The 8,849-nt window shown below is 38.6% G+C and overlaps 1 long non-coding RNA gene across 2 annotated transcripts; it reads right to left on the bottom strand.

The window, feature by feature from the left end:
- Nucleotides 1–273: 273 nt before the first annotated feature.
- LOC142601262 (uncharacterized) lies at nt 274–6,629 on the bottom strand. Of its 2 annotated transcripts, none has more exons than XR_012834865.1 (3): nt 6,453–6,629; nt 6,015–6,083; nt 274–3,113 (listed from the first exon to the last, which is right to left on the bottom strand). It is a non-coding gene; the product is annotated as an uncharacterized LOC142601262 (long non-coding RNA). The 2 variants fall into 2 exon arrangements; XR_012834864.1 differs by having other exon boundaries at nt 5,979–6,083.
- Between the last annotated feature and the right edge of the window lie 2,220 nt (nt 6,630–8,849).

Below are 8,849 nucleotides of genomic sequence, written 5' to 3' on the forward strand. Positions count from 1 at the left end.
ATTAAATATTTTCAAGTATTCCTCCTGCTCTTCAAAACAGATAAATTCTTACATTAAGAAGGCATCACCGAAGAAGCAGTAGAAGTCACGCTCTTCACATTTTACACCAGAAGTTGCACAACTATTATATGTGTAAGCAGATAATCTGCACTCTTCTGAACTCTTAACTCCATACATGTGTCCTCTTGTATGATGATATGGATTTAATTATCACATGTTTCATTTACTCATTGTCAGTACCCAAATAGACATATCAAAGAAAATGGAGCACTCTTCATTAAAAAAATCTACATTTCTTTATTGGCTTTTTTTTGCAACAAAACCCCCCAATTAAGACAGAGACCTGGAGAAAGGTCACTTACATCACTTAATCAAAACATCCTGTAATACAATCAGTGACAAGTTGAGAATGATTTCCAAGAAGCCTACTCGTGCCACAAAACGCTCACAAATACCCTAAAACAAACATACGTCATGCCACGTTGTAATCCCAAACGTCGTGCCACAGAAAGAGCACAGTCAGCATTACAAATTTCATAAATGACTACAATAGCAGGCAATTTATTAAATAATGGGGCAACATATTTCTTAAAAGATCTTATCTCCTCTCCCAGGCATACCTATATCATATGAAGAGAATTCCTTTATGACTTTAAATCAGTAATACTCTTAATTCTTATCATCTGAACAGTATTTACCAGCCAAGCCCTTCAAATGTTTTTCTGTTGTTGGTCACACCCCTGCACCCCAGCTGGTGTTCTGTCCACAGATGCAACCACCTCTGGTGCATCAGAGGAAGAAAAATGGGACAAAGGAGAAGAAAAGCTGGGTAAGTGTCAAACAAGGAAAAAAATAATCTTCCTGTTCCCACTGGTGTCCTGAAGCATGGGATTAATGCAATACAAACAAGGTACAACCAAACAGGTCTTCAATCTCCCTTCAACATCTCTGGAGAAAACACTGCGATGGGTACCCGAGAACACTCTACAAACTGAATTTTCTGTGAGCTGAAATGCTGCAATTTGTCATATAAACCTTTCACAAGGTTTACCAAGCTTTCTCGTGGAGCAGGTTTTGCTTGTCACAGGGCTGTTTGGTTGTCAGATTACCATTGTTCTTCAGCCCTGAGATGGCTGGGAACTTTCTATTACAGAGCAACCTGAGATACGTTATTCTTTTAGGTGGAAGTTTTCCCGGTCAGCAATAAATTAGGAGGTAGCAATTTATAATTAAATCCATGGAAAATCCAATGTCTCCACTAAAATATTATTAATACATATATTGGTAAAAACTAGCATACATTGGGGGAAGGAGAGGAGGGGAGGTCGCTGTATTTTTGGCAGAAACATGTCTTTTTCTTTCATGTGGCTCATAGGTGCAATGCTGCTACAAGTGGCAAACAAACCCTTGTACGGCAAGCAAAGAATTTGCTTCTATTTCTGACAAGGAAAGCATCCCTACAAGATAGCTTAATGTTATTCCATCTATTATTTAGAGTAATCTGAACACAAAGAAGAAAGAGGTGATAGATGGCAGAAGATAAATAAGAATATTTTTTAATAGCTGATAGATCTGGCTGCATGTACATGAGCATGTAAGTAAACAAAGCAGTGGGTAAAACAGCAACTGCATATTCAAGCTCCTGAATAAAGTCCTTCAATTTCCTACATCTCTGTAATATGGGCCCCATCTTCAAAAGCAGTGAGGGTTTCTGGACAAACGAAAACTCATTTCTCTGCATATCTTTTGCACCTAGATGCATCAAAAGCCCTTCACAAAGTAACAATTTGCTCAAGAGCAGTTTAAACAAGAAAATCCATAGTCTGATTTACGTTCTGCCAGAGACTGTGCATGTAACACTTGTTAGGAGAATCGTATAGACCAGGAACATGTTATATGGGTGCAGAATTGTACAAGTTAAAAGATTGCTGGCTCAGACACCCACAAGTCTGTTCACAAGTTTCTGCTGTGAAGGCCCGTATAATGACCGGCGGTTAGTGACCGGGGGCTGGTAGCAGGGTCCTGGACATGGCAAGGTGGTGCAGCAGGTCCCAGGTACCCCCAGGAGCAGAAGATGGGGCTGGAGATTAGCACACCTGCAGCGCAGCTCAGGCAAGGCCAGGGGCCGTGGGCAGGAGGGGGGGTCCCATGTGAGGCTGGGCAAGGCTGTCAAAGCCTGTTAGTGCCCTCAGGACCCTGTCAGAGCTCAACAGCAAGAGGAAAGTCAATAGTCCTGCAGTAAATGTGTAGAAATGTCATTATAGTTGGACAATACAAAGTACAACATAAAGATATGTCTGTAGTGGTAAGACTTAATTTTGATTACTATGCTTTTCCTATCACAGTTACCCCACAGTTTCTGAGAACTGAGTCCTCCAAAATACAAATGAAGCATTTTGGGCCTGTGGACTCAGAGAGAGGCTAAACATTAAAGGAGAGCAAATATACCTGGATGAAGAAGATGAGAAGTGGGTCCACTTTGTAATAGCTAGATGGACGTACTTTCATTTAGGACATATTCACAAACAATTTATTAATGATGTGCTTCACTACACTTAAAATGACATTGGATAATTTGAATACTGAAGCAAATCAGTTAATTCACATAAAGATAGTATTTGAGAAATAAATCAGATCTAACCACTTGACAACTTTGATAGGCAATTCTTCAGAGTCAGAAGTCTTCCCATCTTAGGCACTATTTTCAGATGCAAAGCCTTTTATTTAGTCCCAGATGATTCCTGTCAAACATGGACTGCAACTTATGTATACTACTGGAGTGCCTAGCAGAGTAACTTAATCTGAAATAATTTCTAATAGAGGAATAGCAAAAATCAAAATCAGGAGTGGAATCATTTAAAGTAAACAAAACTAAAAAGGTAAATCATACAAGTAAAAATGCCTGTGACAATCACAGGTTTAGAATCAAGTAGCTCACAAAAGGCTGAACCATGAGACTTCCTTATGGAACTGCAAAGATCAGTCCAACACTCTACATAACTATCCAAAACCATCTGTGTCTAGGAGGAAAGGTTGGTTCCCCACCCTGTGGAAGCTGGTTCCTCCCTGCTCCGTGCAAGCACTCAGGGTGTCTTCAGCTTCAGTGCCTTAGCCTGCACAAATACATAGAAAACAGACAGCAAAATTAGCACCATCTGACCTCCGCTTACCTTCTTCTTTAAAAAATAAGGGCTGAACAGTGCAGTCCCATGCCATGCTCAATTTCACAGTGCGTGCTACTGATTTAAATTCACGTGGTAGAATCTAGACAAGTCATAACCTGCCAGACACTTTCTGGACAGCAGATCCATGCAGATTTAATTTCAAAAATTCTTCGCAAGGGAAGGGGGCCCCTGCACTCTCCTGATAGAACTTACTCATCTTCAGTTTCAAAACACATGATGATAAAAAATCATTTAACTGCTTAATGAGGTTCTACTCAGTCAGAGAAGTCATATCACAACTCTCCATTGTCCCTTGATGTAGCTCATTAAGTTCTAGAAATACTGTCTGAAAAACTTCAGTCAGCTGAGTCTCTGTCCACTTGCAATAAAACTCATGACCTTCTCAAAAAGAGATTCTATTTGAAACTATGCCTTCATATAAGAAACAATGATGTTTAACCTCACAAAGATTTTCTTTATTCTCCTGTAAGCCCAGGAAAACATTTACCGAGGCTGTTGGGATTTTTTAAATGTCTATTACAGCAATATTTAATGAAAAAATGCATTCATTTCATCTTTCCATGTATGTATATATGTGTATGTATTTAAAGATTGATTTTAAGGAACATTAAATGCACACAAGTCCATAAAGTAGTTATATTCGCTGACATATGTTCAAGAAATGTGGGAATAGAGTTCTGAAAAATAATACATCTGAAGTTCCTGGCAGGCACAAAATCACAAAGTGAAGAAACCTCACTGGACAGTCTGGTCCACTACTTGACCAAGTTTCCGGTGCATGGTAGTTTCTGAAACACTCTAAGCAACGTGGTGATTTTTTTTTTTCTTCTCCATGTTAGAAATTTTAAGTAAGAAAAAATTGTAATATACATTATAATTACTTTGTATTTCTTCATATACAAAAAGAAAGTAAAATATTTTCTCTCATTGACTTTTAGGATCATATTTGAAGTCAGATATTAATATGCATATTCAAAAGAGGCATTTCTCCAGTTCTATTTTGCTTAATAAAATAATTTACAAGTATACAAATATATCAATAAGTAACTTAAAGATTAATTTTTTTAAAGAAATACATAAATCTGATATGGCGAAATTTGAAAAAATAAGTTGAAAGAAAAGAAACTGCCTGTGTTACTCTATACTGGAAAGGAACATGGATACACAGTGAAGATTTCAAAAAGCTGAATATACTTTGGATGTACGTTTTCAAGACGACATTCTTTTATTGCTACTTCTTAGAGTCCCTTCATGCTTATACTTTGGTTTTTATGAAGCCTTGGAGCTACGTGCAATTAAAGTACTTTAATTTGAAGAATATGGTGAAATTGAGAGAAAACAGAAACACAGTGCAAACAGCAGACACATGAGCTTCTCTATGCACACCTGTGTCAGCTGGTTCCTTTGGGCGGACGGTAGGAATGGAACTGTATGGGCTAAATCCATCAGTCTTGACACAGCCAGTAGATACGGCTCCCCCACACCTCGTCACAAGTCCCTGTGTTATTCTAAAATAGTTAAGGCAATGTACATCCACATCATCCTTTTTCCTTATTATTGCATTATTATACTACAGTACTTCATAAACTGATTTCTGTATGTCAGATTCAAGGAAACAGAAAGTCAGGATGCAAGCATGTCTCTCAGTGTAGAATCAATGGTTATGCCATCAAAACTCATAGGCTCAGTGTATTAATAACAGTTTGACATGAAATCTCAGGAAGAGAGAAACCAGGAAATCCTTCAAAGAATGCAACCAAAACATCTTCTTATATTGGTTTCTAGTCTTTTTTTTGCTACTTGTGAGATCATATTTTATGAAGTACATTTTAATGGGTTATCACACTTGCCATAGAGCAGAACTGTTTAACTGTTTGCCATGGTAAAACCTTTATAACCTTCAAAAGATATCTGTCCAGTTCTACAAAGTTCTCTGTAGATTTAGAGGCTTTACTTTGTGGGTAACATATCTCTGCTGCCTTTGATGAATTATTGCACATGTTTTTCTGGGCAATGTTATATTTTATTATTGTTTCTGCTAGCATTCTCTGTGTGACAGTGAGTATATAAATATGAAAACGCATGTGACCTGAAGAGCTTCTGTTTTAAGCAGTGAAAAAGCAAATAGGAAATAGTACTAAGACTAGAGGAATTTAAAATTGAAGCAATCTTTTGGTAATCGGTTGCATTTTGACTATACCAAATTACAATGCATCTCTGTTTTTGTTTAGTTCTGTGAAATTCTGTATTAATCTACCACAATGTTATTAAAATTGAGTAGCAAAACAGGTATCAGCCTTGGAAGGGAATTTGAAGGTAGTGCACGTAGAGATTTTACAGAGCCTTTTCTACCACCAGACATAGAATGATCTAAAGTACAGGAGAGACAGAGTTCCTAGGAAAAGCAGCATCTTCAGTTGTCTTTAGATGCTTCAACCCATTACTGACAAAAACATACAAGCTTTGAGCATATAATGCTTTGTGCTAATAGAAAATATGATTGAGTATGATTGAGAAAATATGATTGGCCTTGCCATTGTTTCAGGTGGCCTCTGTGCAGGGAAGAAGTATAAGGAAAGATATTAAAGAAATAGATACACCACACTTGTGAAAGATGATGTATTTGATTCCCTTTTCACCTGCTCTGAGTGGTGGTCATCGCCCATGAGATAACCAAGAGTGAACGCCATACAAGCGTACCCTCCCTGAAAAATATATACTTAAGCTTACACGTGTTGGTATCACTTGTAGCTTGAAAGAGTACTGATTTGGGAAAAAAAGAGTTATATAAACCATTATGAAGTCTCAGATGTATATTGGCTCCCATACAGTGTATTCCTGCACAGATGATCCCACCTGTACTGTGTCGTCGTCTTCTCTTGTGCTGGATGAAGGATTCTGTGGAGGGACAAGTTAAATGTGTAAGGTCAGAGTGTTGTTGACACACTTTTCATAAAGTCTTAACACAGAAAAGTTCCTGAACAAGTATGTTTTTCTTACTGAAAAACTCAGGTAACTTACTATTCCAATATTGAGTTTGGCATACACAAATAGGTAGAATTTAAAATACTGTAATATACTGTCAGGGTATATTACAGCCGACAGCTAAGCACGACACAGCTGCTCGCTCACTCCCCCCCGCTGGTGGGATGGGGGAGAGAATTAGAAGACTGAAAGTGGGAAAACTTGAGGGTTCAGATAAAGACAGTTTAATAAGTAAAGCAAAAGCCGCGTGTGCAAGCAAAACAAAATGAGGAATTCACTCACCACTTCCCATGGGCAGGCAGGTGTTCAGCCATCTCCAGGAAAGCAGGGCTCCATCATGCCTAACGGTTGTTTGGGAAGACAAACGCCATCACTCCTAACATCCACCCCTTCCTTCTTCTTCCCCCAGCCCCTTATATGCTGAGGATGACATCATATGGTATGGAATATCCCTTTATTCAGTTGGGGTCAGCTGTACTAGCTGTGTCCCCTCCCAGCTTCTTGTGCACCCCCAGCCTACTCGCTGGTGGGGTGGGGTGAGAAGCAGAAAAGGCCTTGAGGCTGTGTAAGTACTGTTCAGCAATAATGAAAACATGTCTATAGTATCAACACTGTTTTCAACACAAATCCAAAACATAGCCTCATAGTAGTTACTATGAAGAAAATTAACTCTATCCCAACCAAAACCAGCACATATACAAAATAGCTTATAACAAAATTTTACTATTAAGAACATCAACAGATCTTAGTTCTGCTCCATTAGATAGCAAGGCCTCCTTTTTCAATTTGTCTTTCTTTTTTCTTTTTTTTTTTTCCTTTTTCCTTTTTTCTTTTTTTTTCTTATGCTTAACCCTTTAAAATGCTGTAAGGTTTACCAACACCTTCCCACTGAACTTTGGGCATCCTGCTGAAGAGCAGCCATTTTTATATAAGCAGTAGATATAATCTGTGTATTTGAAATAAGAGAACTAAATTAAAGATACTGTGAGGTAGAAACATGTTAGACTCTACTAAGAGTCTTTCCTGTGACTCAGTGTGAATTTTGATGCCAGGAAGTCTGAGCCTATAGCAGAAAACACAATTTCCTTGCCTCGTTTTCTGGCTTGAAAGCCAGATTCCCTGTATATATGCCCTTTCTTTTTCTTCTAATCCCATCCATTTTCTTCTTCATTTCCACAGAAAGAGATGCATACTGGCTACTCAGGAGATGTATCATATTCAGTATGTCCACGTTAGGCCAGCAGGCAAAAGACTAGGCAGTTGGCAAGGCCCTGCCCTGAGCTGAAGCTATCTGAACAGGACGTGGAAAACTACTGGACATGACATGAGAAATTGCTGGACGTGCCGGAGACCAATGTAAGAAGCTGACAAAAGTTGCAGATAGTTCCAAGAGGGACATCTGGGTTTGGCAGATCATTAAGGGAGAGTTAAGTGAAAAATGGTTGAACTTCACAGATAGTGGAGGGGAATATTAGGACTAGCAGATTCTGGCAAGGCCAGCAATGCCTAGATGGCAATATCAATAATACTTTGTGAGACCCAAATTATCTTGGTTTCAGTATCTGAAATGCCAAATTTATGCACAAATGTATCATAACTGGGACCAATGTGGAAAAAGTAACTAACTACAGTTGGCCGGATTGTTTATTGTTATCTGCTGTGTTGGTTCAAAGCCTTGAGGAACCAGTTGATACTAAAAGTTATTGGATCATATTAAGACCAAGGAAGCAAGTGTCCCCATCAGGAAATTTTGCTTTTATCTTAGGATGAACAGAGATTACCCCTGCTGAAAAAGGCATTGGAAACAAGAATCAGCCACAGCAGAGCCCTCTTCCTCCAAGCATCCCTCCATCCCTCACCAATGGTCCATGCTTTCTTCCCTCCTCTGTACATCATAGTAGGAGCTGAACACCAGAGGTGGCAAAACTACCTCTGTAACCTTTGTCTTATAAGTTCACAACATGTCCAAGGGCTTTTAGGCAGCACAGAATTATTTTAGGTGATTGAGGAATTTAACCTTCAGGCCAGATAAAGATCACTGTGTTTTAATGATGTCATCAGGATGGCTTGCCACAACCTGATGAGACAATGTTAAATTAGACATTTCTGCCTACATTATGTACTGACTCATGAAAGCACCGTTAACAGTAAATGAGATCAGTGATGTTCTCCAAGTATTTACAGACAGCTCTGCAGTTTCAATGTTCCTTTTTTAACATTTTTCCATAATTGATATGCAGTGCTTTCCTATGGATAGTAAAGATTTGCTGAGCTTTATGAAGAAGGTCAGTCTTTTGAGTTTCCTCAAACCCTTTAAACTAGGGATCAGTATGTAAGGGTAGAGCTCGCTAGAGGGCACTTTGAACAGCAGAAAACTATCAGTCAAAACAGTGGCTTGATAATGCAGCTGAGGCAGTAAATTATCTCAGAATGAACAGTGCCTCACCCAATTAACCTGATATCAGAGTGGAAGTCCATATATATATTAAAAAAAAAAAAAAAAAAAGAAAAGGAAGAGAAGTTATTACTCCAGAGGTTTTCTTTTGCTGCAGCCTTTCCAAGCACAAGTCAGTGCAGATGATCAGTATAGCAACCTGTTGCAGAGCTTGCTTGTGTTTTGATAACGTCAAAGTAGAGCCATTTTCCTTCCTTTCAAAATATAGAGGTCTAGTAAGAGAA

This window comes from Balearica regulorum, chromosome 3 (genome assembly GCF_011004875.1).
Source record: "Balearica regulorum gibbericeps isolate bBalReg1 chromosome 3, bBalReg1.pri, whole genome shotgun sequence".
Lineage (NCBI taxonomy): Eukaryota > Metazoa > Chordata > Aves > Gruiformes > Gruidae > Balearica > Balearica regulorum.